At 35.5% G+C, this 26,909-nt stretch overlaps 2 long non-coding RNA genes across 4 annotated transcripts; one reads left to right on the top strand and one right to left on the bottom strand.

The window, feature by feature from the left end:
- Positions 1–494: 494 nt before the first annotated feature.
- Positions 495–1,590, bottom strand: LOC136064835 (uncharacterized). 2 transcript variants are annotated; one of them, XR_010626490.1, is made up of 3 exons: positions 1,422–1,590; positions 1,209–1,295; positions 495–931 (listed from the first exon to the last, which is right to left on the bottom strand). It is a non-coding gene; the product is annotated as an uncharacterized LOC136064835 (long non-coding RNA). The 2 variants fall into 2 exon arrangements; XR_010626489.1 differs by having other exon boundaries at positions 1,443–1,590.
- Positions 1,591–12,105: 10,515 nt separating this feature from the next.
- On the top strand, positions 12,106–13,700 carry LOC112033239 (uncharacterized). 2 transcript variants are annotated; one of them, XR_002885185.2, is made up of 3 exons: positions 12,106–12,223; positions 13,149–13,259; positions 13,404–13,700. It is a non-coding gene; the product is annotated as an uncharacterized LOC112033239 (long non-coding RNA). The 2 variants fall into 2 exon arrangements; XR_010626491.1 differs by having other exon boundaries at positions 12,106–13,259.
- The last annotated feature ends 13,209 nt before the right edge of the window (positions 13,701–26,909 follow it).

The following is a 26,909-nucleotide window of genomic DNA, read 5'->3' as shown; positions in this document are numbered from 1 at the left end:
TGGTTCAATTAGTGGGTCATCAGTCAAACCGCAGGGTCAAATAACAAGATTTTAAAAATGAAATATATTTAAAATTAAGTTGGAGAAATCATAACCTGAATATGTAAATTAAAAAAGAAAAAAGAAAAAAAAAGGCTTATGCCGAAATTAAACTCGCCATTATAATTCAAAATCAATGTTTCATAAGCAATAGCATTAGAAATTCTATAAAATTCACAAGGAAAATAAACAAATGTCATAAAATTGCAACAAAGTCTTTGCTAAAGAAAATCTTGTTACATGTTTAAAAATTATGTATATTAAAGAAATAAAAAGGAAAATCTCAAACTCTAATGTGTATTTCTCTCAGTTTCTCACACATCACACTATACATGACAAAAAAAAAAAAAGAAAAAAAAAAGATGCTTAACTAAAAAGCAATCAAGAAATAAAGTATTAAAAAAAAAAAACCTAAACAAAAGAAGATAGTTGGTGGCATAGAGTTATATGGTCATACTTACGTGCTAATTGTTGGCCAAGTACATCTGTTCAGACTTCAAAGCATAAAAAAAATTTATGCACAGTAGCAGCTTGTAGCAGTAGGTTTTAAGAATTGTGAAAACTGAAAAGTGAAAAAATGTTTTTATTTTTTTTTTAAAGGTTTTCTCTTGTTTAAATTATCATATTATCACACATTTAAATAATAAAAGAGTCAATAAAGTTGATCTATTAATGTAATTTTACACAATTAACAAATCCGGTCGGGTCAATAAAACCCAACCAAGTCACACGGGTTGCTTAAAACCCACTGGGTTGCACTGGTTTTGACCGGGTCATATACTTTTCCAATCCAATTGATCACCTGGCCCGATTGATGCGCCGAGTCACCAGGTCACTAATTCGACTGGCTGGGTCGGGCTATGTTTAATAACACTGATAAGGAGGACAAGATCTATAGAGAGAGATGAAGAAAAGAGATATTAAGAGTATAAAGTAATATTAGGAGGGAAAAATTTATAGAGAGTGGTGCAAAAAGAGAAACTAAATCTTATAATAAAAAAAAAAAAAAAGGAAGAAAGAGAGAAACTAGTCTTACAACATGGTTGTGTCCTAAGAATGCTTAGAAACACCATTGATTATCATGAAAAACAACCTCTCATGCCAAACACCATAATAAAATTTTAATTTTAATGAGAAATTAAACAAAAAATATGTAAAAAAATATGAACCTCAAATTTATGGTTCTTGAGTGAAGGGTGCTTTAAGCTTGGTTGCTCATAAATATTCACGCAATCATAGATTTCTCCATTTTTAGTCTGCAAAAATATTGTAATTGTTAGATTAAATCTCAAGCTATTATAAATTCCAGGAGTTTGTTTGAAATGAAAATTGCAATTGCTTTTGCACTAAGTTGACATGGAATAATGAAAAAATTACTTTACCAAGCAGACAACCGAAGATACCTCAATACTTTTGATGCGTGGTTCAATCTGTTTTTCTGAAATAAAATCATTGAGATCATTCTCTTTTACTATGCCTCCATCAAGGGAGGATGCAATACATATTAAGACAAAAAAAAAACAACTAACTCTTTGAATGCCATGGATCCTCAACACTTGAGTTTGTCTGGTGTCAATATCTATTCTATACTATTTATAAAAGAATTCCTCTCTTTGGAATAGACTTTTATGTGGTTTAGAAATATCTCAAAACTTTATGTTTAATATGGAAAAAACTTGAGACCAATCCGGGAAAATATATTTCCAACTCCTCTTAAAATACCTACAAAATAGGACATTCTTCTACTAATCCATGTTTTGAAAACAAACTTATCCGAAATTTTTATTAAAAAAAGGAAAATTATGACACTAGCAAAGGAAAAAAGAAAAAAGAAAGCCCCATCACACTCGCAAAGCATGTGTGATAAGGCTAATATATTTATAAGAGATTAGAGACTATAAAATGTAGGGAAATTCTTGGTGCACATCCGAAAATGCACATGATGTGCACGTACTGATATGTAAAAGCATAGTTAGTGCCAGCGGAAATGAACTTATTTGAGGGAAACCTTATCCTTGTCATTACTTTGTCAATATATTCACTTAATTTCATTAAGGGAAATGTTAACCAATACCCTTAGGACATTAGTTTAGGAACTATTTTTAGAAATATTTTATTGGTAGAATGATAAAATAATAAATGTTGTTGACAGCTTTTTATATTTTCCAAGAAAGTAGTGTCCAAACGTTCCTAGTATGATTTATTAACAATTGCCCTAAGGGCATCCGTTAATATGACCATTTCATTTATATGGAATTTGATTTGATATTACTTTTTAGAGCTTTGCTAGGCGCACATATGGAAATGCACGTATAGTGCACGTATTTACGTGGATGTAATTTTTCGTGCATCCAGCTCATTAAATTACCTTATCACTCGCCTTTATTGGTATAATAAACACTGTTGATTCTTAATTCTGCTGGCACTAATTATGCTTTTACACATCAATATGTGCACGCCATGTGCATTTTCGGATGTGCACCAAGAATTTCCATACTTTTTATAGTCTCTAATCTTTTATAGATGGGTCATGCTAACAGATGTTATTAGGGCAATTGTTAATAAACCATAATAGGAAAGTTCTGACACTAATTTCATGGAAAATATAAAAAGCTGTCAACAACATTTATTGTTTTATCATTCTCCCAATAAAATGTTTCTAAAAATAGTTTCTAAACTAATGCCCTAAGGGCATTGGCTAACATTTCCCTAAGTGAAATTAAGTGAATATATTGACAAAGTAATGACAAGGATAGGGTTTCCCTCAAATAAACTCATTACATCATAATCCAGAAGGTTTAGGTATCACTAAATTATCAAAACAACTTACAAAATGATGATGATGATGATGAATTTTTTTTTTTTTTTTTTTTTTTTTTTGAGATAGTTTCAACCTATTGCGTCTGCTTCTGATGATCTCTTTATAATTAGACCAATACACCAATTGGTTTTTTGTGTAGGCGAGGATTGAACTTCAGATTTCTTATTCAATCATTAGAAATTTTACCAGTTAAATTAACTGGAACCCACAGTGAAGTTATTAAATATATACATAAAGGGTAATTTTAATCACGATGTGGTGAGTTTATAATAATCATAAATACATTGAATAGATACCAAATTTCAATCTCTTAATTTTGTCTTAGAAAATAAGTGAAACATGTTTCAATTTTCAACATATATCATGTCCTAATTTCAATTTCATGAAAAAAATATGTGAGATCTTATTTGAATATTGACCTTAAATTCTTCAAAATATGCTTTGGGCAAAGGGGGTTCCAAAATTGGGAGCATTTATGCCAATCATTGAATTATATTTTAAAAATCCAATCATTAAATTACATGCTCTATTTGTTCTTAACATGTATGCTAATTTTCATACTAATAGGATGTAATTTACCATTCGATCCATAAACTCATCTTTTATACATTATTTTAAACTATAAAAACTTGAATTTAAACAATTGATTGATGACATGGTTATTGACCTTTGATCACATTTAAATATTGTAAGTATGGAGAATATACAAAAATAATGTAATCCAGCAGTGAATTTATCAAAATTCACTTCTAATTAAAAAATATAAGGTGGTATAACATTACTTAAAGTGTGTATATATATATTGTCGACACTCGGCCTCGATTGGAACAAGGTGAAAAAAATGCCGCCGTCGTCACGGGCTTTCGTTTGACCACCCGCTGTGGCGACAACTCCTGTGCGTGCGTGGCCTCGTTGGAGGGCCCTTCTCAAAATGGTGGGTGTTGTGGTTCATGCAGAGCTTTGGGTGCTCTCTTTCTCTCGATGGAGGAAGGTAGGTCTACCTTTGGCGTTATGGTAAAAATCTGGGCCAAATTTTAAGGAATTACCAAAGGTAAGTGGAGTTGCCATCAATCATTGGGTTTTTCTAACGTGTGATTGGTCACCTGTTTCTAGTTAATTTTATTTAGGGATGACAATTTATGCCCGACCCACAGGTACCCGGCCCGGCCCGACCCTAATGGGTCGAGTTTTACCCAGCCCGATAAAGAATAGGGTCAGGTTTGGGTTTTTTTTTTTAATTTTTTTTTGGACTTCGCTGTCCGAGTTTTGGCAAAACTCGGCCCGAACCCAGACCCAACCCGGTTAGCATAAATATAAAATTAAAAAAAAAACCTACCTATATATATATATATATCACAACCCTAACCTAAAACTCATTTCTCTCAACTCAGCGCCTAGACTCACCTCATCTCATCTCACTCTCACTGGCATCTCATCCGGCCCTCACTAAATCTCATCCTCACCCTCACTCTCATTCACTCACTGACCCACCCTCACCCTCGTGGAGGAGCACGAAGATGGTACACAGTTGTAGTAAAAACAAGCTATCACCGAAAAGTTTGTTTCTTTGGGCTTGTTTCCCTTTTCAGTTGGGGTCGAATTCCCTTTGTCTTTTTTCTTTATGGCGTGGGTGTGGCTGTATATACATTTGAAGGGGTTGGAATGGTTTTGCCATTGGAGTCAAAGGCAAAAGACAAAGACAAGTTTAGGAAAGTTTTGGGGTAGTGTATGACTTTCATTTCTCTATTGTACGATGGATTTGGAGCTCTGGGTTACTTTGTTTTTAGTGATGAAATGAAAATTAAAGACAGTATCAGAAACCAATTTTGGTGAAGGATTGGTCCATAAAATTTTGTTTCTTCTATTTTTTGTGTTTATTTATTTTCTGTCTAAGAAAGATTGATAACAATGTTGATTGTTTTTTTGTTTTGTTTTTTTTGTTTTTTTAAAATAAGATTGGGTTGGATTGGGCCACGGATTAGGCCCAGAAGTCGCTGGATTGGACGAGGCTCGCAAAGACCCGATGGGCCAGGTTTGGGGCTAAAAAAAAGAACCATTTATTAAACAGGCTGGGTCCAGATAATAGATAAAGACCTGCGAGTCGGGTTCGGGTATCAAAAAACCCGGCTCGAACCCAACCCATTGCCATTCCTAATTTTATTACCAATCCTAGGTTAAGAAAAATGGCATTTTTCCTAATCTAATGTGGATGGCAAAAAACTCTTGATTCTTAGGTTTGGAAGTTTGGTTATGTGTGGGGAAGGTGTTAGGCACCCTACAACGCTTGTCCAATGACAGTCCTTTGTATTGATAAAACCTTAATTTTTGGAAATTGGCAGTAAAAACATGATTTCGGCATTGGCTTTCGGGGCTTTGCACGCATGGGGGCTTTGAGGTTTCATTTTGGAATGGGTGTGGTCCCAATCTATGCTTTCCTAAAGCATTCAAGCAATGTACCAAATTTCCACAGCAAAAAATATGGCAACATGTCACCTTACTTTCACGGTGGAAATTAGGCATCGCTTGCCTTAGGTGACACGGACTATGACAATCGCACCGAAAAAGGGGCGAGCAGGTATATATATACATACATCATGCACAATGAAAACACACAGAGTAGGAAAGTAAATGCATACATCCTTAGAGCATGGCCCAAAATATAGGTGTAGGAAAGTAAAGAGGGGTCGCCATACTCTAAAGATGAGGACGAATGGTACATGGCATGATCTACCTACTACAACCCATCTAAGAGAGAAAGAGAGGAGGAAGGAGGGGGTTTAAAAAAGTACAAAACTAAAAGGGAAAGGCTAAACTCCTAAATCTATTGAACGCTACTGCTTGGCTCACATCGACATGCTTGCGTCTGTGCCCTAGCTCCATGCGCCCTTGTTCCATGTGTGTAGATGCAAAGGCAAAAACAAGAAACTAGCAGACATGCAATGGAAGGAACAGGTGCAAGAAGCATATGAAAAGGCATAAAGCGGATAAGCATAATAGGCATGGCAAGCAAAGAAACTAGAAAGCAAGCAAACAAGCAAAAAGACAAACAAGAAAGAAAGCAAACAAAATGTGGTGTTTGCGAGGGACAAATGTAGGTTTGGATCGGGAGTCCATAGCTTCATTGTGTTGAAGTATGAACAACACACTAGCAAGCAAGACTCATGCATGGACATGTAAGCAAGCGTGTAAAGATGCATATAAAGCCAATGGGTGGCACAAACAAGCATGGTAAGCATATCATCGCATGAAGCAAAAAAGGGAGGGGTATGCACGGAGCAACTCGGCATCATCCCAAGTGGTTACACCTAAACAAGGCCTTGTGGCCGTTGGATGTAACCACACAACCACAAACCCACTAAGGGTGTCAAGCTTGGCAAAGTCTAGAACTAGAGAGGCTAACAAAAGCATAAAGCATAGAAGAAAGCAAGCATAGACATGCAAATAGGGTGATCCAAACCCTTTGATATGGGCCAAGGTGTACGGATAGTGACAAAGACCATAGGGTCTAGATTGGGTCCAAACCAATAGGCCAAAACATAAGAAAATGCGATAAAAGGAACAAGATGGCTACAATAGCACTTGGCATGACAAACATAACCTAGGTCTACGCACATAAACATGGCATGGAGCGCATGAGCACATGGAAGATAGTATAGAGCATGTAGAGAATATAGATCCGAGCACTTAGGCATGTGAAAACATAGATCTAGTCATGTAGGTGCAAAAACATGCATGTAAACATGTAGAAATTTAGCACATGGATATGGTAAAACATGAATCCAAGCAAATAGACATGTATTGATGTAGATCTAAACATATAGCATAGAAATAAACACGTAAACGCATAGATCCAAGCAAGGCATAAGAACGACATCAAGCAAACATGTGAATATGTAACCTAATCATCACAGAGCAAAAAGAGGAACGAAACAAAGGAAAACATGGCATAAAACCCTAAGCGTGTAGATCTAAACATATAAGCATGTGGAAACATAGATCTAGGCATGAAACATGGCATAAGACATAACAACCAAGAAATTTAAGCTAGAAACACAAATAAAGCAAGAAACATGCTAAAGAAAGCAATAAATCATGTTATGCAAGCAAAAATAGCAAGACAAATGCTAGAAGAAGATTTAGAAGGTTAGGGGTGTGGATGATAGCTAGAAAACCTACATTCGAGAAGCTTTGATGTGTTTTTTGGGTGTTTTTTGGTATTTGGAAGAGAGAAAAATGTGTAGGGAAACCAGGCAGAGAGTAGAAATTTCGAAAAATGTGTTCCTCCCTTGGTCTGAGGGGTGCTTGGGGCTTATTTATAGCCTTGGCACGTGTTTTAAGGCGGCAGCCCTTTAAGGACCGCCGACCTCAAAAGGGCTAAAAAGAGGGTGATCTTGACACCCTTAGAAATATTTTGACTTTATGTTTCTAAAAATGTATGGATCTTGAAAATTCAACTGTCGGATCAAAAGTTATGGCTCTCGGAAGTTAGCAGTGCATCAATCAGTGTGTCATCCCGGTTTTCGTGATATCTCGGCCATTCTAACTCCGATTTCGACCTATGAATAGTTGTTAGAATGAGAATTTGATAATCTTCGTAGTGGCATTGGTTTTAACCTGTTCTGATAGTTGGATCAAAATTAGGATTTCTCGGCCCACTCGGGATTGACTTTGGGTCAAACTTGGTCAAAGTTGTTTAAATTCTCCAAGAAGCTCAGGTTTGATGTAAAACTATGAAAAATATTGTTTTGTGAGAGTTTCGACCTTGTTTGACCTTCGGTCAAACCTAGGGTTGATCAAGGCCATTTTGCTCATTTTAGCTGAAAAAGGCACTTTGGGTGTTCTGATGCCCGAACAAGTTGTGCACATCTTGTGATCCTTTGTTGTACAACCCTAGATTTGGTGTTCACTCTCTAGTGATCATCTCTCTATCATCACATGTACAAGACCCATATCATTATTTGATGCACATAGAAAAATTTCTGAAGTAGGTGATAAATAGTTTTAGAAATTGCAAAGGCCTATTTGATAAAATGTATTTTCATATTAGGAAAGTGTTTTAATCCTAGAAAGACACTTGCATTTGATATGTTGCATTGCATGGAAGGTATTATTTGTGCGTTGAGTAATTGGTTGTTTCAGCATTATGTGAGTACATTGAGGGGATATTAGTTCTTTGGAGTTGCAAATTTGAAGAAGAAAAATATTGATCTTTAGATTTGCAAGAAGCAATGAACTATAGATCCTATTTGGCTGAGATTTTTTTTTAAAAAAATAGTGATTAATAGTGTAGGTGAACTTCTAGGAAAATGAATTACATTATTTTACTAGTGACTCTTGTTATGGCCTTTACCATTAAAACATATCTAGAAATTTTGCAGTCTGAAATCTAATTTAGAAGCTCGAATGGATCGAAACACAGCATATTTATCAAGTTTAGTAACTAAATGTCAATACCAAGTAGTGTGGTGATGTGGTCACCTCATTGCATTGTCTGCACTCACAACTATTATAGCTAAGATACTCTTGTCTATACTCTATACCCTACATGGCAATTTTGCCCCCAAAATTGATTATGGAGAGGCTAGCTGGTCCTGTGGCAGGCTCTATATAACAAACTGTATTCATGCCACAGTCTATGCACATGTCATTCTCCTGCAATTTTATCTCACAATGATTCTTTTGGCCATAACACATCTAAACCTAATGATAGCGTTTCTCTATTCTTCAAAGTTTTTGGGGAAAATGAGATGGACTCCAAACCAATAACTACAAGATTCACACACGCTTTCCGTCTATAAGTACGTGTATAAATGATTTATATATAATTTAACCTTTTTGTGTATAGCTTAGTATCATCTTCAAAATACTAATCTATTCCTCTTCCTTCTATCTCATTTTTCTTACTTTCATCAGAATTAATACAGCCTCGTTAGGGATGGCAAACCGTTTTCACTTTTCACCCTGTTTTGCTCTTCAATACTAATCCATTCCTCTCCTTCAATACTCTTTACCAGAGGGCATGAATTAGGTGGGAGGGGGGGGGGGGGGGTTCATATAGAGTTCTAGAACACTTGCCACTTGCAAGTTTGTGAATAATTTCTATTAATGAAGTAAATAAAAAAAAGTGAAAGGAAATATTGATATAAAAAAGTAAAAAATAAATAAAATAAAACCAACTGAATCGCACAAGGAGTACGACTAGAAATTGAAAGAACCAAGATTTTGTAAAAGAACTTCAAGAGTAATAATTATCACACCCCTGCAATTGCACACTCAATACACACTCCCTTTCAAATGGTGTTTTGAAAACAGTAAAAACTATGTGGGCATGAAATGTATACGAAATGTGCAACAACGAGTGTGTGACAAGAATTAGCCAAAGCTCAAATCACAAGCGATGCCCTTAATAATATAGCAAACTCACCCTCTTCTCTTTAATTTACTTCAAAGAGCCGCGGGGAGTGGGGACCAATGTATTCAAAATGAACTTTCACCCACAAGATCCACAATATTGAAAGTAATATAGGACAATATGCCTCGAATGATTACTAGGTTAGCCAATGGCATGTAGCTTGAGTCGTAACTCATGTAAAGGGACCAGCAGACTACCGTTTTCCTTAAACATATTGTGAGGGCTATACCTCTGATTTATGATGCATGTCATTGCTTTTTATCATGATATAGTTTTTCAAGAGAAAAAGAAAGAGACGGAGAAAAAGCAAATCTTAAATGCTACATAGTCGGAATAATTAACTTTCACCCTTTTTCATTTTTGTTACAATTGCACAAATCATTATTGAATATTTAATATAAAAGGAAAATAGAGAGAGGGGGAGTTGGGGGGGGGGGTTGTTCTTGGCACATAATCCTGATGGATAACCAAAAGTTCAGCATAATACTCCATTGACATGACCTAGCATCAACCAGTTCACAGCTTCAAAGTCACAGGTGGAATTGGACTTTTAATCACCCTAATTAGGCCCTCTTGAGTTGCAGATGCAACATGCTGCTCATCAAAACATGTATAAATCGGTTCATGACACAGACATCACTTGGATGGAGAGAAAACAGCAAAAAGAGTAGGAGGTAATTAAAGAAGAATAAAGAAGTGTTTCTGCTATTTATGAACATATAATGAAATCTTTACCTCTCTCTTTCTATTGAAAATTTTAGCAGAAACAAAACCACGTGCATTGTAGGCAGCGGGGCTGTTTACTGGGGGGAAAAAGCCAAAACAAACTTGCAAGCACAAGCATCTAAACAAAACTAAACGTGAGAACTAAACACCTGATGGCACATACCACAAATAATAGGCAGTCATCAGCTCTGAGAGGCCAGTGAAAGTGCATCCTGAGATGGAATTGAAAACAAGCTTATAGTAATGATTGAAAAAAGTGGCAAAGGAATGCTCTTCAATCAACTTTGACCATGAACTTAAATGCACATACAATAGTTGACGACATGTATGTCAGGATATTTAAGTTTGCCAACAGAGATACTTCCAAGACATGGCCAGAAACATCATTTGATAAATGATAGTAGCAGTGCATCTATTCAGCAATACAAAAGAAGTTGTCCAATTTTTTTAAAAATGCAGTTTGCTACAAGGCAATAGTTACCTGAATTCACTTCGCACTTCTCGTTTAAAATCAAGAACCATGTTAGCAAACTATGATTTGGTCATCTTTTTCAGATATATAACGGCTTAAGCTAAAACAGGCCCTATATTTTTAAACTGATATTGAATATAAAAGTACTCGATAATCAATTTTGGCATATTGGCCACACACTTTGGTGATTAATCATCTGGTAATATGACACAGACACTTACCAGTGGTCCAGACTAACAGCACTTGTCTTCAAATTCTTCCTATGGTGGGGATTCATACTTACTTGAAGTAATATCATATCAAAGTATATGCCACTACACATCTGTAAATGACCAAAAAAGCATATTAAAAAATAGGAACAAAAATAAAGCCAAGTAAATTGGACCTTTATCCAGATATCATTAATAATATTCGAATTTATATTTGATTAAGAGTACATTAAACATCGCATAGGGCATTATTTGTGCTGGTAAACTGTCCCAAGAGCTCTTCTATATATGCCAAGTAAACCTTTCTTGGGGCAAGGCTCACCAACAAAAATTTTCATCCTATATATGTATGTGTGTGTTTCATATTTATATTTATCAAATAAGCCATCAGAAATTACGAGATATCAAATGTACACAAAATCCATGGGTAAGTGATGTGTACACATGCTCTTTCATGGAGCTTTTTTTCTTCAAGAAATACATATATTTGGATCATTTCCATTTCTATTTGAAATAGAGAGAGATGTTAGAACATTCACAATGGTGGAGCTAAAATATTTAACTTTTAGCATTTCAAAATTTTACTTTATCTATTTTAACGCATCACTTTATGACACACCCAACATCAACGATTCTTTTTTTTTACCATTTCAATTAAAATGATATAAAAAAACTTATTAAAATAAAAATAAAAATAAAAATAAAAAACTTCCACTATTATAGACACCGCATTTTGTACCCCTTACGACTCGACCTCCCGTTTCCTAATGATGCTTAAATTCTAAAGCCCAAGACTAGTTTAGAGCCCAATCAAATATAAAATTGACTTGAGTAGTGTAAAAATGGAAAATATAACCTTTTAAATAAGCAAAAATCTATTTTTGGAAATAAAATGATCAAAGTGGCCCTCAACCCTGCGTATGTGGGCCAAAGCTTGCGTACACAGGCACATTTCTACTTACGCAGCTAGGGTTTCAGAAACATGAAAAAGACTGTTAGGTTCTAAAGATTTAGGATTTTATGTATTTATAACTCTAATTTGTATTGTTGGCAAACCATGATCAAAACAGGTTGTTTAGTCTTATTTAGGCTTGCTCAAAGTTGGGTCTTTCATGTAAAGTTGGAATCGAGTGGCTGCAGATGCATTGGTGCATTTCAGCCTGGCTCGATTAGGGATGGCAATTTAAATCCGACCCGTGGATACCCGGCCCAACCCGACCCTAATGGGTCGGATTTTACCCGGCCCGATAAAGAATAGGGTCGGGTATGGGTTTTTTTTGAAAACCCGAAGCGGATTCGGGTCGGGTTCGGATTTTATCAAAACCCGGCCCGAAACCCGACCCGGTTAAGACCCGGTTACCTTGAAATTACAAAAAAAACCCCATATATATATATATATATATATATAAAGTTGTAAACCCTAATATCCTAACCCATCCGCCTCTCATAATCTGATCTCATTTCAATCTCTCTGTCACTCACGCCTCAGCCCCTCACCTCAACCCTCAATCTCTCGCCTCAGCCACGCACAAGAGCACATTTGGGTAAGGATTGGTGGGTTTTGTCTCTCACCGTTTGGTATGTTAATTTCTTCTTTAGCTGTTTTTCACTTATCTGTTGCTGTCTAGGTCCCAAAAATTGGTTCTATTTTTCCTTGTTTTTATTTCATTGTTTGGTATGATGAGTTCATTCAGTAAAGTGGATCGGTTTCTCAGTCTACACTCTGCATCCGCTCACTTCAAACTTCATAAGAACAATAAGGTTGAAATATTTAGAAATATTTGGAGTAATTCGGTTGGTTCAAGTTGATGTAAATAGTTTCATGTTGTGATTCTTTTTTCTTTTTTTTTTTTCTTTTTTTTTTTAATTTTATGAAGTTCAAACTGCATCTGATTTGGAGTAATTCGATTAGTTTTATGTTAATTTTATGATGTGAATAGTTTTATGAAGTTCAAACTGCATCTGATTTTTTTAATTTTTTTTTTTATGCTATGAATTTTGGAAGTGATGGGGCAATGCTATGAAATTTTATAAGAGTGAATCTAATTGTGAACAACTATGGATATAAATATACACACATTGCATTATAAGAACTAAATGAAATAGATTTAGCTTACAATTAGAACTTTTAAGCATTACTTTGAAGAGGAAAGCCTTTTTCGAGCCATGGTATTTGCACCACAACTACACAGAAAGGTGGCTTTTTATTATTACTATTATTATTATATTGGTGGACTCTTTTTTTATTTTTGGTGGACACTTTCAATAGGATCCAAAGACTGCAAATGGATGTCAACCCTTTGGCCAACTAGGACTTCTTTGTTATCTTAATACAGAATACTAGCTCTTACAGTTGTTTTTCCATTGCTACTCTTTTTCTATATGAAATCTCCATTTTTATATATGGAAATCACATGTTAAACATTCTCATGATTTTATTTTATTTCCTATTATTTTTTTATGAATAAGAAATTATTCAATCAAGAGAAAGTTGGAAACAGAACACATTACAAACAGGTTGTTGCAGACATCATCCTTAGACGGCAAGCTACTCTACAAGATTCAACTTGTGAAAACACTGTATGGAAGCTTCCAAATACAACACAAAGCTTTATTCTGAATTGTGTTTTTAACTTTGGTCCTAGTAGCCAATCTGTCATAAACTGAATGGTTTAAATTCTTTCATTTTAGTTGTTTATTATCCAATTCAGCTCATTGTTGTAGGTTCTTCAACTCTGTCTGGAGATTGTCCACTTCAATCAATTCTTGATGATGGGGAGACTAATGAAGAGCATGGGAGTTGTGTCACAATTGTGGAGGATTAGACATTTTGTATTAATTTAGTAGTCTTTTTTAATTTCTTAGACTTGTTGGATTAATTTGTTGGTTTGTAATTATTCTAAGCCTTTTTAGCCTTTTTGTAATTTCTTAGCCTTTTTAATTTGTTGGTTTGTGGAGGATAAGACATTTTGTAATTTCTTAGCCTTTTTAATTTCTTAGACTTGTGAGATTTATTTTGTAGCTTTTTAATTTCTTGAACTTGTTGGACTTGTGATACTTATTTCTTGGACTTGTTGGATTTTAAAAAAAAAAAAAAAAGGCGTTCTTAATCTTTACTTCTTTATCTCTCTTTCTCTCACACTTTTATATGTATATGATATGGGTTCAAGGTATACTTGGAACCCGTTTGGATAGGCATTATTGAAGAGGAAAATGCTCATTAAGGATCTGGACACAATAAAGGTAAACGTTTGTTAGAGCAATTTTAACTAGATTGCGCTTACAAATCTCACCAAATCAACGGTTTTAAAAGGCAAAATTTTAGAGCTTTTTCAATTCACGTGATTCAATATCAATTATCGACCGTGCTTTTTTTTCATCCAAAAATCTGTTTTGTCCCCCAAATACTAGTATATATTCCGGTTCTATGTTCTTTCTCAACAATCCTTCTTCACCAATTTCCCACGTATCACCTCCGCCTTTGGTGCTCTGCTCTTCTGCTTCAATTTTTGTCGTTCTTTGTTACTGGGTCTGCTTCCAAATCTCAGGTAAACTTATTCTTCATTCTTTTCCTTGAATCTTTCCTATAGATTTGGTTTCTACATGTTGGTTTAACAAGTTATTTCAACGTAAACTATGTTTAGTTAATACTAGAGATTTGGGTTTGGTTTTTAGTTCTTGGTTTAGTAAATTAAATTTAGTTTTGGAATTTGCTTTGAGAGTTGGCGGCAATGGGTTTTTTTTCCTTGAAAAAAATAGAATAAGTTGAAAAAAATGTTATTGTTTAAAGGTCACTGCTATAAATTCAATTTTTTTCCTAGATCAAAGTAAATCTCAATACTTTTGAAAAGGGTTGGGAGAATATTATAACAACTTTTGAAAAGAAAACAGGAAAAGAATATGCTAGGGTGAAGTATAAGCATAAGTGGGATGCACTGAAGAAAGATTGGGTACTTTGGAATAAGTTGAAGGGAAGTGAAACTGGATTGAGATGGTACGCAGCCAAAGGGAGAATAGCTGCAACTAATGAGTGGTGGGAGAGGAAGCTAATGGTACGTTTCATATAATCCATTGTACATATGTTGTATTAGTAGATAAACTATGCTAATGTGAGTTGTTAGGTTCTAAAGACTTAGGATTTGATGTATTTAGAACTCTAATGTGTAATGTTAGCAAACCATGATCAAAACAATATGTTTAGTCCTGTTTAGACTTGCTCAAAGTTGTTTAATTTATGTAAAGTTGGAATCAAGATGCTGCAGATGCATTGGTGCATTTCGACCTGGCTTGATCGATCGAAAGTTAGACTCGATCAATCAAAAGTCGGCCAAAATGTTTTTCTGTAGAATTTCCAACTCAACCCTATCTCATTAAATGCTTTGGGTTTTCTGTTTTTGCCCTAGGTATAAAAACAAAACCCTAGCCACATTTTTGAGAGTTACTCTAGGTGTATTATTGCTCATACTTTGCGGTTTATGTGAATCTCTTGTGAGATCATTGAGGAGCTTTCCTTCACATAAACTTAGTGTTTTCAAGGTAGAGATTATTTCAACATCTTGATGATTAACTCAGTTACTGCCATTGGAGCTTAAAGAATAACAAGCGTGGGTGCTTGTATCTTGTGGAGAATCCAAAAAAGAAGGAGTTCGTGAATTCGGAGCTTGCATGTGGTCGTGTCAGTAAGTTCTACTGGTGGGTAGCATTAGGAAGTCAAGCGGGGAGCTTGTAAGTCCTTTTGTATAAATTTCAATTCTTTCAAGATAGTGGATTCAAGTTTACCTTGAGGATAGCTAGGTCAAACCATCCCCAGGTTTTTACCGTGTGGTTTCCTAGGTCATCATATCTTGTGTTATTTATTTTTTCGCTGCTTTATATTCTTGATATGATTGTTTGATTGTGATAACCTAGATTTGCATAATTTGACTAAGTTAATCACTTGGTTAATTAACTAGATTAATCTGGTTAGTTTAAGGGGTCTAAAACCGTTCAAGTGGTAATAGAGCTGGTAGCTCTCTTGTTTGAGATCTTTTGATTTTTGAGCTGATCCTTGACCCCTGTTGTCATGGAATCTTGGCAAATCTTTTTGCTTATATGTCAACTTGTCTACTTGTGGTCTTTGCCCTTTGTTATGTTTGTTAAATCTTTCCTTGAGTATCTTGGTATAATCATATGTAATAAGAATTATGTATGTTGTACTGCTTTAACCGCCTTAAAGGCACGTGATTCTTGTCTTTGGTATTTGGATAGTAGTTGTTCCAGGCATATGATAGGAAACAAAGGTTTATTCAAAACTCTCTTTGAAGGAAAGATTGGGACAGTCACTTTTAGAGATGGAAGCAAATCTGTAATCAGAGGCATTGGAACTGTGGACATTCCAAGATTGCCAGTGTTTGAAGATGTTTGGTATGTTGATGGATTGAAGACTAATTTACTCAGCATAAGTCAGATTTGCGACAATGGATTAAATGTTCTTTTCACAAGTATGAATGTGAGATACTTGATGGAGGAGGTGACTGTACGTGTGTTGGTGTAAGGACAGGGGCGGCAGCACATTATAGTTAGGGGGTTCAAATGAACCCCTTGACCTGAAAATTTTTATATATATATAATTTTTTTAAAAAAAATTATTTTAAACCCCCTGCAATACAAATTTGCACCCCCTTTACCATCAATCTGACCCCTTTATTTTTTTAAAGCCCAACTTAAACTCTAAAAAAATAGAAGTCCAAAAGAAAATTTTGGTCTTTAATCTTAGAAATAAAAAGCCCATAAATCTAATTTTGAAAAATCATTAAAAAAAAAAAAGTCAAATAAAACCTAAGAATTTGTAACGGCCTAACCTCTAAAATCTCTCATTATCCTTCTTCACTCTCCAAACAGAAAGGAAAAAGGTTGCCTCTGCTTCACACACAAAATCTGCCACTGCCACCGCTTGGTCTGCCTTCTGCGCCGCTTGATTTGGTATTTTGGCTCTCTCTTTCTCTCTTTCTTTCACTGTGAGAGTGTGTTTATAGTGTTTTGATATGCTATTTGTGTGAATGTGTTTATAGTGTTTTGTACCGCCGCCCCTGTGTGGTGTAATCTTTTGATTTTTTTTTTTTTTTTTTGGTTGATTTTTTGAATCTTGGACCGTGTGTGTGACTGTCTGTGGGAGCTGTGGCATTAGAACCGTGTTTTGAACTTCTGATATTTGTTTTTGAGACTTGAGTTTTGAGTCTCTAAAGTCTGACCATGTGTGTGACTGTATGTGGGCTTGTGGGGTTAGTGGGTTATAGATTTATAGGACTTATTACTTTTATTAGTTTATAGTGTTTTATTGTTGTTGAGTACTTGGGTTTGAGTTTCTTTACTGTTGGGTGTTGGCGCGTTGCAGAGTTGCTGTGAGTGTTTTGATGATTTGATATAAAGTTGAGTTATTACTTTGACTATTTGACTAATTGGTAACTTGTGAGTAGTTTTTTTAATTTTGTTGAATCTAAGTTGTGAGTTGTGAGGGATTGCTACTTATGTGACTTGGTCAATACATTAATATTAAAGACAATAAAAATATAAAATATTTAAAAAAATTGTAAACTTATAAATTATAGAATTGCAAAAAAATCACTTAACAACAATAATTAATATATTTATTGTATTAGAAAAAAAATATGTCAAATGAATTTATAGTTTATTTTTTGTCCTTTTGCTAGTACTATGGATAAATTTGTAATAAGGAAACCCCGTAGGCCGCAACAGTGGAAAGAAGTTTTTTAGCAATGAAATATATCAAGAATGATTTACTTAATCAAATAGGAGATCAGTAGTTGAATGATTGTTTGACTATATACATTGAAAAAAATATAGTTCGTAGGATTGATAATGAATCTATCATGCAACGGTTTCAAAATATGAAACCTCGTAGAAGACAATTGTAGAATTTCATTTTTTTTTTTTTTTGAGATATTGATATATTCAAATCTCTTTTGTTTTAAGTATTATATAATTTATGTTTCATATTGACCCCCCTAGACAAAAATCCTGGAGCCGCCCCTGTGTAAGGACAGCTGACAACTATTATGGCATAACACCAAGTGTAAATAACAAGTGCTTTAGTGCAAAGATTAATCAAATTGATTTGTGGCATCAACGGTTGGGGCATGCCAGTCATAACCAGTTAGAGAAGATTTCCAAATGTGAGGCAGTTATCAGTTTACCTAAGTTTGAGAAGATAGATAAGTGCTTTTGTAGACCATGTCAAATAGGTAAACAAGTAAAATCCAAGCATCCGTCTGTGACTAGTGTTCAAACTTCAAGACCTTTAGAGTTATTACACACTGATCTCATGGGTCCTGCCAGAGTTCAAAGTTTAGATGGAAAGAAATATATTCTAGTTGTTGTGGATGACTTTACTAGATATACTTGGGTTGTACTTTTGAAAGATAAAGATGAGGCTCTTGAGAAGATGATACATCTGTGCAAGAAATTGCAAGTTGAGAAAGATACTGTGATAGCCAAAATCAGCAGTGATCATGGAAGAGAATTTGAGAATACCAAGCTGGCTACTTTCTGCAATAATCAAGGCACTCATCAAGAGTTCTCATCGCCCAAGACACCTCAACAGAATGGGATTGTGGAAAGGAAAAACAAGGTTTTTCAGGAGATGGCGCGGGTTATGCTACACAGCAAAAAGTTGCCAAAATCTTTCTAGGGAGAAGCAATCAACACTACTTGCCATACACTCAATCGGGTGTATTTTAGACCCAACTCCAAGAAAACTCCCTATGAACTTTGGAGAGGGAAGAAACCTGTTGTCAAATATTTCAGGATATTTGGTAGTGACTGTTACATTCTATGTGATAGAGAGAACCTAGAAAAAGTCAATGCAAAAAGTGATAAAAGAAACTTTCTAGGATACTCTTTCACTAGTAGAGCTTATAGAGTGTACAATCTGAGAACCAAAACAGTCATGGAATCTTCAAATGTTGTGATAAATGATGAAGTGTGTTCAGAAGCACTTTCAAAAAGCACTGCTCCCGTTCAAGATAAGTCTCTAGAAGTTGATGATTCACTTCCTGCTGAGTATGTGGGGAAACATAGTGAGGAAGAGCTGTTGCTGTTGAATGATACAGTCTCAGTACCATCAAGTTCAAAACCATCCACTCCGGTTCATGACACTCGACAGGTACAAAGTGAGCTCAGTCCTCCATCTGAACAGAAAGGTACCACCACATCTCTAGTTAAAGGTCCATCCTCTAGAGTGAGATTGAACCATCCTCCCACAAATATATTGGGTAGTCTGAATGATAACATGAGATTGAGATCAAAAGCCCTGAATGTGATTACTCACTCATGTTATCTGTCCCAATTTGAACCAAAGAAAGTGGATGAAGCACTTCAAGATGCTGATTGGGTAAATTCCATGCATGAAGAACTTCATCAATTCGTTCGAAATGATGTGTGGGAATTAGTTCCTAGGCCGAAGAGTGTAAATGTGATTGGAACTAAATGGATCTTTAAGAACAAGTCAGATGAACATAGCACTATGATCAGAAATAAATCAAGACTTGCTGCACAAGGGTACATACAAGTGGAAGGAATTGATTTTGATGAGACTTTTGCACCAGTAGCAAGGTTAGAATCCATTCGGATACTGTTGGCCATAGCAAGTCATCTAAATTTCAAGTTGTATCAAATGGATGTCAAGAGTGCTTTCTTGAATGGGATGCTACAAGAAGAGGTATATGTTGAACAACCTAAGGGCTTTATTGATCCTCACAAACCGAATGATGTCTACAAGTTGAAGAAAGCCCTCTATGGTTTGAAACAAGCTCCTAGGGCTTGGTATGATAGATTAACTGCATATTTCACTGAGCATGGATTCAAAAGGGGATCTGCAGATACAACTCTCTTCATAAGAAAGGATAAGACTGGTTTTGTTGTAGCTCAAATTTATGTTGATAACATTGTTTTTGGTGCTACTGATAATTCTCTTGCTCATTCTTTTACAGATGAAATGAAGGTGATATTTGAAATTAGCATGGTTAGTGAACTGACTTACTTTTTAGGGTTGCAGGTAAAGCAAATGGAGTCAATAATCTACATCAATCAAGCTAAATATGCAAGAAATCTAGTCAAAAGATTTGGATTGGACAAGGCTGCTCATGCTAGAACACCGATGGCTGCTAATGCAAAATTAACAATTGATCCTTTAGGTGAGTCTGTTGATGTTACTTTGTATAGAAGCATGATTGGATGTCTTTTGTGTTTGACTGCTAGTCAGCCTAATATCTCTTTTAGTGTTGGTGTCTGCTCTAGATTTTAGTCTAATCCTAAGGTTTCTCATTTAAATGCTGTTAAGAGAATTATAAAGTATATAAGTGGAACTTGTGATTATGGATTATTTTATAGCAAAAGGTCTATATTGTCTCTTGCTGGTTTTTCTGATTCTGATTGGGCTGGGAATGCTGATGACAAAAAAAGCACCACTGGGGGTGTTTTTATGTTGGAGCTAATCTTATGGCTTGGATGAGTAAGAAGCAAAATTCTGTTTCTTTATCCACTGCTGAGGCAGAATATATTGCTGCTAGGAGTTGTTGTTCTCAGCTCCTTTAAATGAAAAAGCTTTTAAGTGGTTATGGGATTCCTCAAGACACCATGGTTGTCTATTACGATAATTCTAGTGCTATAGATATATCTAAGAATCTTGTTCAGCATTCTAAGACCAAATACATTGAACTTAGATATCACTTCATTAGGGATTTGGTTGAAAAGAAAATTGTTGTTCTTGGGTATATCCCTACTGAATGTCAAAACGCTGACATCTTCACCAACCTCTTAATGGAAGTAAGTTTAAGACACTTCGTCAAGTAATTGGTGTGCTTCGATGTCCCTAGTCTCTTTTGGCTTTCTTGGTCCTTGTGCTTCATTACTCTATTTTTTGTGACCATTGTTCTTTGGTTTTGTGTTTTTTTTTTTTTTTTTTTCTAGGATTTGCATTGCATAACATTCATGCATTTCATTCTAGGATTTATTTGTTTTCTCTTTNCATCTTAGTGCATATCATAAGATTTTGTACTCGAGAAAGTGTAGCACATGCACAAAAAGAACATAAGGTGATGCCTCACCTTAATTGCTTAATGCTTAAAATTGGTGTGTACTATTAGGCTTAATGCCATCTCACATAATTAAAATTGGTGTGTATTATTAGGCTTGATGCCATCTCACATAATAATGAGGCAAAAATATAAGAAACTTATATGATTGCAAACTTTTGTTTTAGGAGATGTGGGAGTTATAGGATGTAACTCTTTAGGTGATAGTCTCTTTTAAATTCTATGTAATGAATTTTGTAGATTTTGTGATTGATTTCTATTCACATATCACCTCACATGTATCTCAAGTTTTTGCTAGTTTGCACACACTACACAAGTTACTCTTTGCTAAACACTGTACATGTTATTATGTGTGTTTTTGGTCTGACTAACCAAGTTTGAAAAATACCTTGAGTATTATGCAAAACATTTTTTTTTCTTGTGAATTTAAAGGAAGAACCGGTTGACATTTTACCTCGGAGAATTTGGGATTATAAATTTGGGTTTTTGAAAAAGTATTCCATTTCATCTCATACTCATGCATTGTGTTTCATTGTTTTTAATGCTTCCAGGAGTTATTTTCAAAAATTGGTTTGAGTTTTTCAAAACTGAAATTTTTCTCAAAATACTATGATTCATTGCCTGTTTCATCGATTCATTCTGTTTTTCGATCGATCGAAAATATTTAAAATCCTTTTTAAAACTTTCGGAGTGATTCGATCGATCGAATGTAATTTTCAATCAATCGAAAGTCGTGAATCAGGTTTTTAAACAGTACTCTTTGACTGATTCCTCTTCTTTTTCAAAAGACTTTTTCAAACTTTCTTTTCTCTCTCTGACTAGGCAAGGATCTTTAGCGATTTTTTGTCGTTTTCCTCCAAAATTTTTGCAAGAATTCTCTTTCCTCAAGCCGGCAAGTCCCTTTTGTCCCTCATTTTTGAGTTTATTTGCATTTTTCATGCATTTTATCTCATAATTTTGGACCTCTTTCTTTTTGGGATTTTTGATGTTTTAAACCCAATTTTGTGCAATTGATCAATGGGTTTTTATGGAGACAAGCTATAAATATGTTCTTGATAGTTTAATTTGATCAATTTTGGGTTTTATGGAAAATTGGAAATTCTAGGGTTTATATTTGTTCCGAATTGGAGATTTTGTTCAATTAGGTTGAATTTGATAAAATTGGCTTGTTAATTGGATGTAATTAGGCATTATCATCTATGGATTGTATTCTGTAATGCTTAATTCATCAATGTGCTTCAAAATCTTAACAAGTGGTTTTTCAATTTTGGGTTTTTGTTAGAAACTCCATGCTTAAGCCAATTTTGTTAAATTGAACATAAATTGAGCTTAGTTTTATTGCATTAGTACATGCATCATGGCATTTTAACTGTTCATGCATCATATAGTTTTTTTAATTTTTGGTGCTAACTTGCAATTTGCCCTTGGTTTTTATTTGTTTCTCTTTTGGTTTTCTCTATGTCTCTGTCCTTTCCTTAGCATCATGCTTAGGAAAACTAGGGCTCGTAGGTCTATCCCTTCACCTACTCCTTCCCTCCCGTACTTTGACTGTGAGAAATTTCCGAGTGAAAAAACCAGGAGATCATTGAGAAGCTGAACCTTAAGTGTAAGATATGGTCTAAGCGTTCTGTCATTCTAGATGAGTTGGATCCTGCCATTAGGGCAAACTTAGAGCGTAGGGGCTGGCTAGCCTTGGTGGATATTTCTAATCCTCCTCCACCTGCTACCTTGATTCGAGAGTTCTACTCGAACATCTCGATCCGCATCTATGATTCCAACAATTTAGTAAAGAGTTGGATACGAGGCGTAGAGTACACCATTACTCCTACCGTAATGGCTGATGCTCTAGAGGTACCTTTGGTCTAGCATCCTATCTACCCTTATGATGAGTCTCCCGTTTTGAGTGATGTCATTTCTTACATCACTGGGTCATCTATCCAGTGAGGTTCTGATCCTAGGATCACCACTACTGAGCTTTCTAAGCTTCACTATCTTTTCTTTAGGATAGCGTGTCACTGCTTTTGGCCCATTTCTCATCTGCACACCATTCCTCTCGAGATGTGTGTATTTTTGTATGTTCTAGTTACTGATGCTCCTATCAGTTTTCCTCATTTGTTTCTTCGTTCTTTGAACGAAGTGTATAGGAGTTCATCTTCCTCTCATGCCCTGGTTCATCCTATTTTTATTCATAGGATTCTTCTTTATCTTGATCTTAGTGGTTTTCCCTCCTCTGAGCCTGTGCATGTCATTGGTCTTTTAGGTGCGTCTTTTCTTAGACAGAGGGCTGCTCATCTTCGAGCTGACTCTAAACACCCTAGGTCTTCACCTTCTGGGTCCGCACCTCCTCCCTCTTCTTCTACAGGTCCTTCTGGTGAGGCTGTTTCTGATCTTGATGCTGCTGCTGCTGTTGTTCCTCCACCTCCATCGGATGACTTTGATATCCGTCGTACTTTGGAGACTATCCTGACCGTTCAGGTGACTCATGGTCAGATTTTTGTGGACTTGGTTGATGAGATTCATGCGCTGCGAGCTGATCTGGCACATCTTCGGTCTCCCTCACCACCTCCTTTTGATGATGGATTGTGATTGCCCTTTGGCATTCCATCACAAAAAGGGGGAGTAGTATTTGTCGAGGAGAGTTTTGTAGTTAGGGAGAGTATTTGTCGAGGAGAGTTTTGTTGTTAGGGAGAGTTTTTTGTTGTTTTGAGGAGCTTGTGGAGCTGTTAGATTGTATTTACGCGCTTCACCTTGTATATCATTTTTTTTTTTGGGATATTCATGTTAAGGGGAGTAACATTGATTGATATACATGTTTTTTTTTTTATTCTTGTTGTTTTGGATTCACTATTTATTGATTTATATTCTATGAGTTATTCATTTGATATATGTCTTTATTGTGTGTTATGTGAATCATACAAGAATGTTATACCTGTTTATATACTATTTTCTGTCACACATGCGTTTATGCATTTGTTGAGTATTTCAAGAATAAACAGGATGATTCAATTGAGCTGCTGTCTACACTTGCAACTGATGGATAGTAGTTAGGATTGAATTTTGGTTTATGAGCATTATTTTTGTAAAGGGTTTTTTAAAATTGTAAACTTTGAGCTTAGTATTTGTGTTTTGTCACGGATTGCCAAAAGGGGAATTTGTTAGGTTCTAAAGATTTAGGATTTTATGTATTTAGAACTCTAATTTATATTGTTGGCAAACCATGATCAAAATAGGTTGTTTAGTCTTATTTAGACTTGCTCAAAGTTGGGTCTTTCATGTAAAGTTGGAATCGAGTGGCTGCAGATGCATTGGTGCATTTTGGCCTGGCTCGATCAATCGAAGAAAAGACTCAATCGATTGAATCTCAGGCAAAATATTTTTCTGCAGAATATTCCAGCTCAGCCCTAGCTCATTAAACGTTTTGGGTTTTCTGTTTTTACCCTAGGTATATAAAGAAAAACCATATCCACGTTTTTAGAGTTGCTCCAGTTGAGTTGTTGCTCATGCTTTGCTGTTTTGTGTAAATCTCTTGTGAGATCTAGAGGAGCTTTCCTTTACACAAAACTTAGGGTTTTCAATGTAGAGATTACTTCAACATCTTGATGATCAACTCGGTTGCTACCATTGAAGCTTAAAGATTATCAAGCGTGGGTGCTTGTAGCTGATTGGAGAATCCAAGAAAGAAGGAGTCCGTGAATTCGGAGCTTGCACGTGGTCGTGTCAGTAAGTTCTACTAGTGGGTAGCATTAGGAAGTCAAGCGAGGAGCTTGTAAGTCCTTTTGTATGAACTTCGATTCTTTCGCATAATGGATTCAGGTTTACTTTGAGGATAACTAGGTCAAATCCTCCCCAGATTTTTACCGTATGGTTTCCTAGGTCATCATATCATTATACTTTTGATACGATTGTGTGTTTATGATAACCTAGAATTGCTGAAATTAACTAAGTTAATCACTTGGCCAATTAACTGAGTTAATCTGGTTGTTTTAAGGGGTCTAAAACCGTTCAAAGACAAGTTTTCTGCAATAATGACTGAGGTTTGGAATGAATCCAGCATCATTTGGGAGCCACTCCAAATCCCATTTTTCCACTATATAAATCTTTACATTGTACATTTTCAAAACGCACAAAAATCTTACGAGAAAAACCTAAGATTCACTAGAAAATAGTGAATTAAAAGGAAGTTTTTCACAAAACATCCTCAAGTTAATTTTCTTTGATTAGGACTTTTTCTGGCCCCAATCCTTTTAGTTTAACGTTACTAATCACTTTCTTATTAGTTTGTGAATAGACTTGACTGAGATGAATGATCAAAATCAAGCTTGGAAAGCTTTTTGTGTGAGGTATTCTTTTAAACTTCTCTTTTCCCTTTCTTTTATTATCTTCCTTTAAATCCTCCTGTTTGTTTTGTTTGTTGTTAGATTATGTTTTAACATACTTTTCTAGGTTAGGTTTAAGTTTTTGTATGTTTGAAATGCATGTTTGCTTATTAGAATTAGGGTTTTAGTTCATGTTATGCTTTTTGCCTTGTTCGTTTCTAGGTTAGGGTTTTGAACAAGTCTCATGCACGCATGCTATAAGCATGCGTATGCAAGTTTAATCTTGCGTACGTGTTGTGCACGTAAGCACTTACCTAGAAACCTTAATCCAAATTTCTTGTTGTTTGGCTCGTTTGTTTCACATGCTTTGTCTTTTTTTAAAGTCCTTTTCATATGCTTATATGTATTTGTGCCTCTGTCTTATACGCTTTTTGTCTTTAACATGTTTAAATTAGGGTTTTTATGTTTGTTTCTTACTTTAATGTCATGCCATTTATTCACATGTCCATGCATAAGTGTCATAGGTGCTGTGTTACTTCAAGGTAAGTAAAAGGTAATTCATGCATTAAAAATGTTCATTCATTTGTATTATGGTTTATTTTGATGATATGATGGAGTATGCTTAGATGTATGATTAGGGTTTGTAATATATTAATGTCTTGCTGCCATGATCAAGTTGTTGCTTTAGATGTATGATAGGGTTTTCACATGCTAGATGAATGGGTTTCTTTTGTGTGTTTGGCTCTCTTTTACTTTGTGGATAGATAAGTATGCTTGTTAAGGGATAAAGGTGTCATGTTGTGTGTGTGTGCGTGTGTGTGTGAGTCTAGAATATAAGTGTTGAGTTAGTTTTCAACAGGTTTAAGACATAAGACACAATGATGAGAGGCCAATCTTAGGGTTGGGCGATCTTAGGTGTCTAACACCTTCCTAAGAACGTACCTAAACTCCTAACCTATACTTTGGCAGTAAGATCAATAGTCCTTCCTCGAAGAGACGCTATATATATGGTTCCTAGACCACTGCAAAAACTAGGTGGCAACTCCCCCCTTGTGTCCACAACCACAAAAACTTTAGCAACCAGTCACAACCACCTCCACTTGCCATTACCACCATCGTGGCAACCACAACCCATCACCATCAACTCACTGCCACAATCAAACACACAAAACCTATAGCCAAAATCAACAGAACCCACCACCATAGCCAAAATCCACTACCATCACCACCAACACAGCCACACCACCACTAACCACCAATCCCAACCACCACCATCCACATCCACAACCATAGCTAACAACCCAATTACAGCCACAACCCAATTTCAACGCCCCACCACCAACACAGACCAACGAACCCACCCCAACAATGACCTACACCGATCCACCCTAACAACAACCCACCACCACGAACCCAAACAAACGGTCTCAACAAACTTAAAGGCAAGAGTTAAACAAAGAAAGGCTTTGGTTCAGTTGAGTGGGAGAAAATGGAGGTGCTGCAGAGAAAAAAAGATAGGGGAGAGAGAGAGAGAGAGATTTTTAATGAGAGAAGAGACGAATGAAAAAATGTTTTTTTTTAATCACTTTGTTGCTACAATTGATTGCCAAAGATGGTAGTTTATTGTAACAAGTTTGTTAAAATTTTTAACGATAGCACCATTGATGTAGCTTGGTTTTTGTTGTTTGTGGTGCTAAAAATAGCAATTTGGCAATGTAAGAGAATCACTATGAAAATAACCTAAAGTTTTCTCTTTTTGTCACACATTTAACATAAAAATTATATATTTGTTTCATATTTATATTTACCAAATAAGCCATCTG

The sequence above is a fragment of the Quercus suber genome, unplaced genomic scaffold, assembly GCF_002906115.3.
Source record: "Quercus suber isolate HL8 unplaced genomic scaffold, Cork oak 2.0 scaffold_776, whole genome shotgun sequence".
Lineage (NCBI taxonomy): Eukaryota > Viridiplantae > Streptophyta > Magnoliopsida > Fagales > Fagaceae > Quercus > Quercus suber.
Note: the sequence above shows the minus strand (reverse complement) of the source record. Positions and strands in the feature narration are given on the sequence as shown.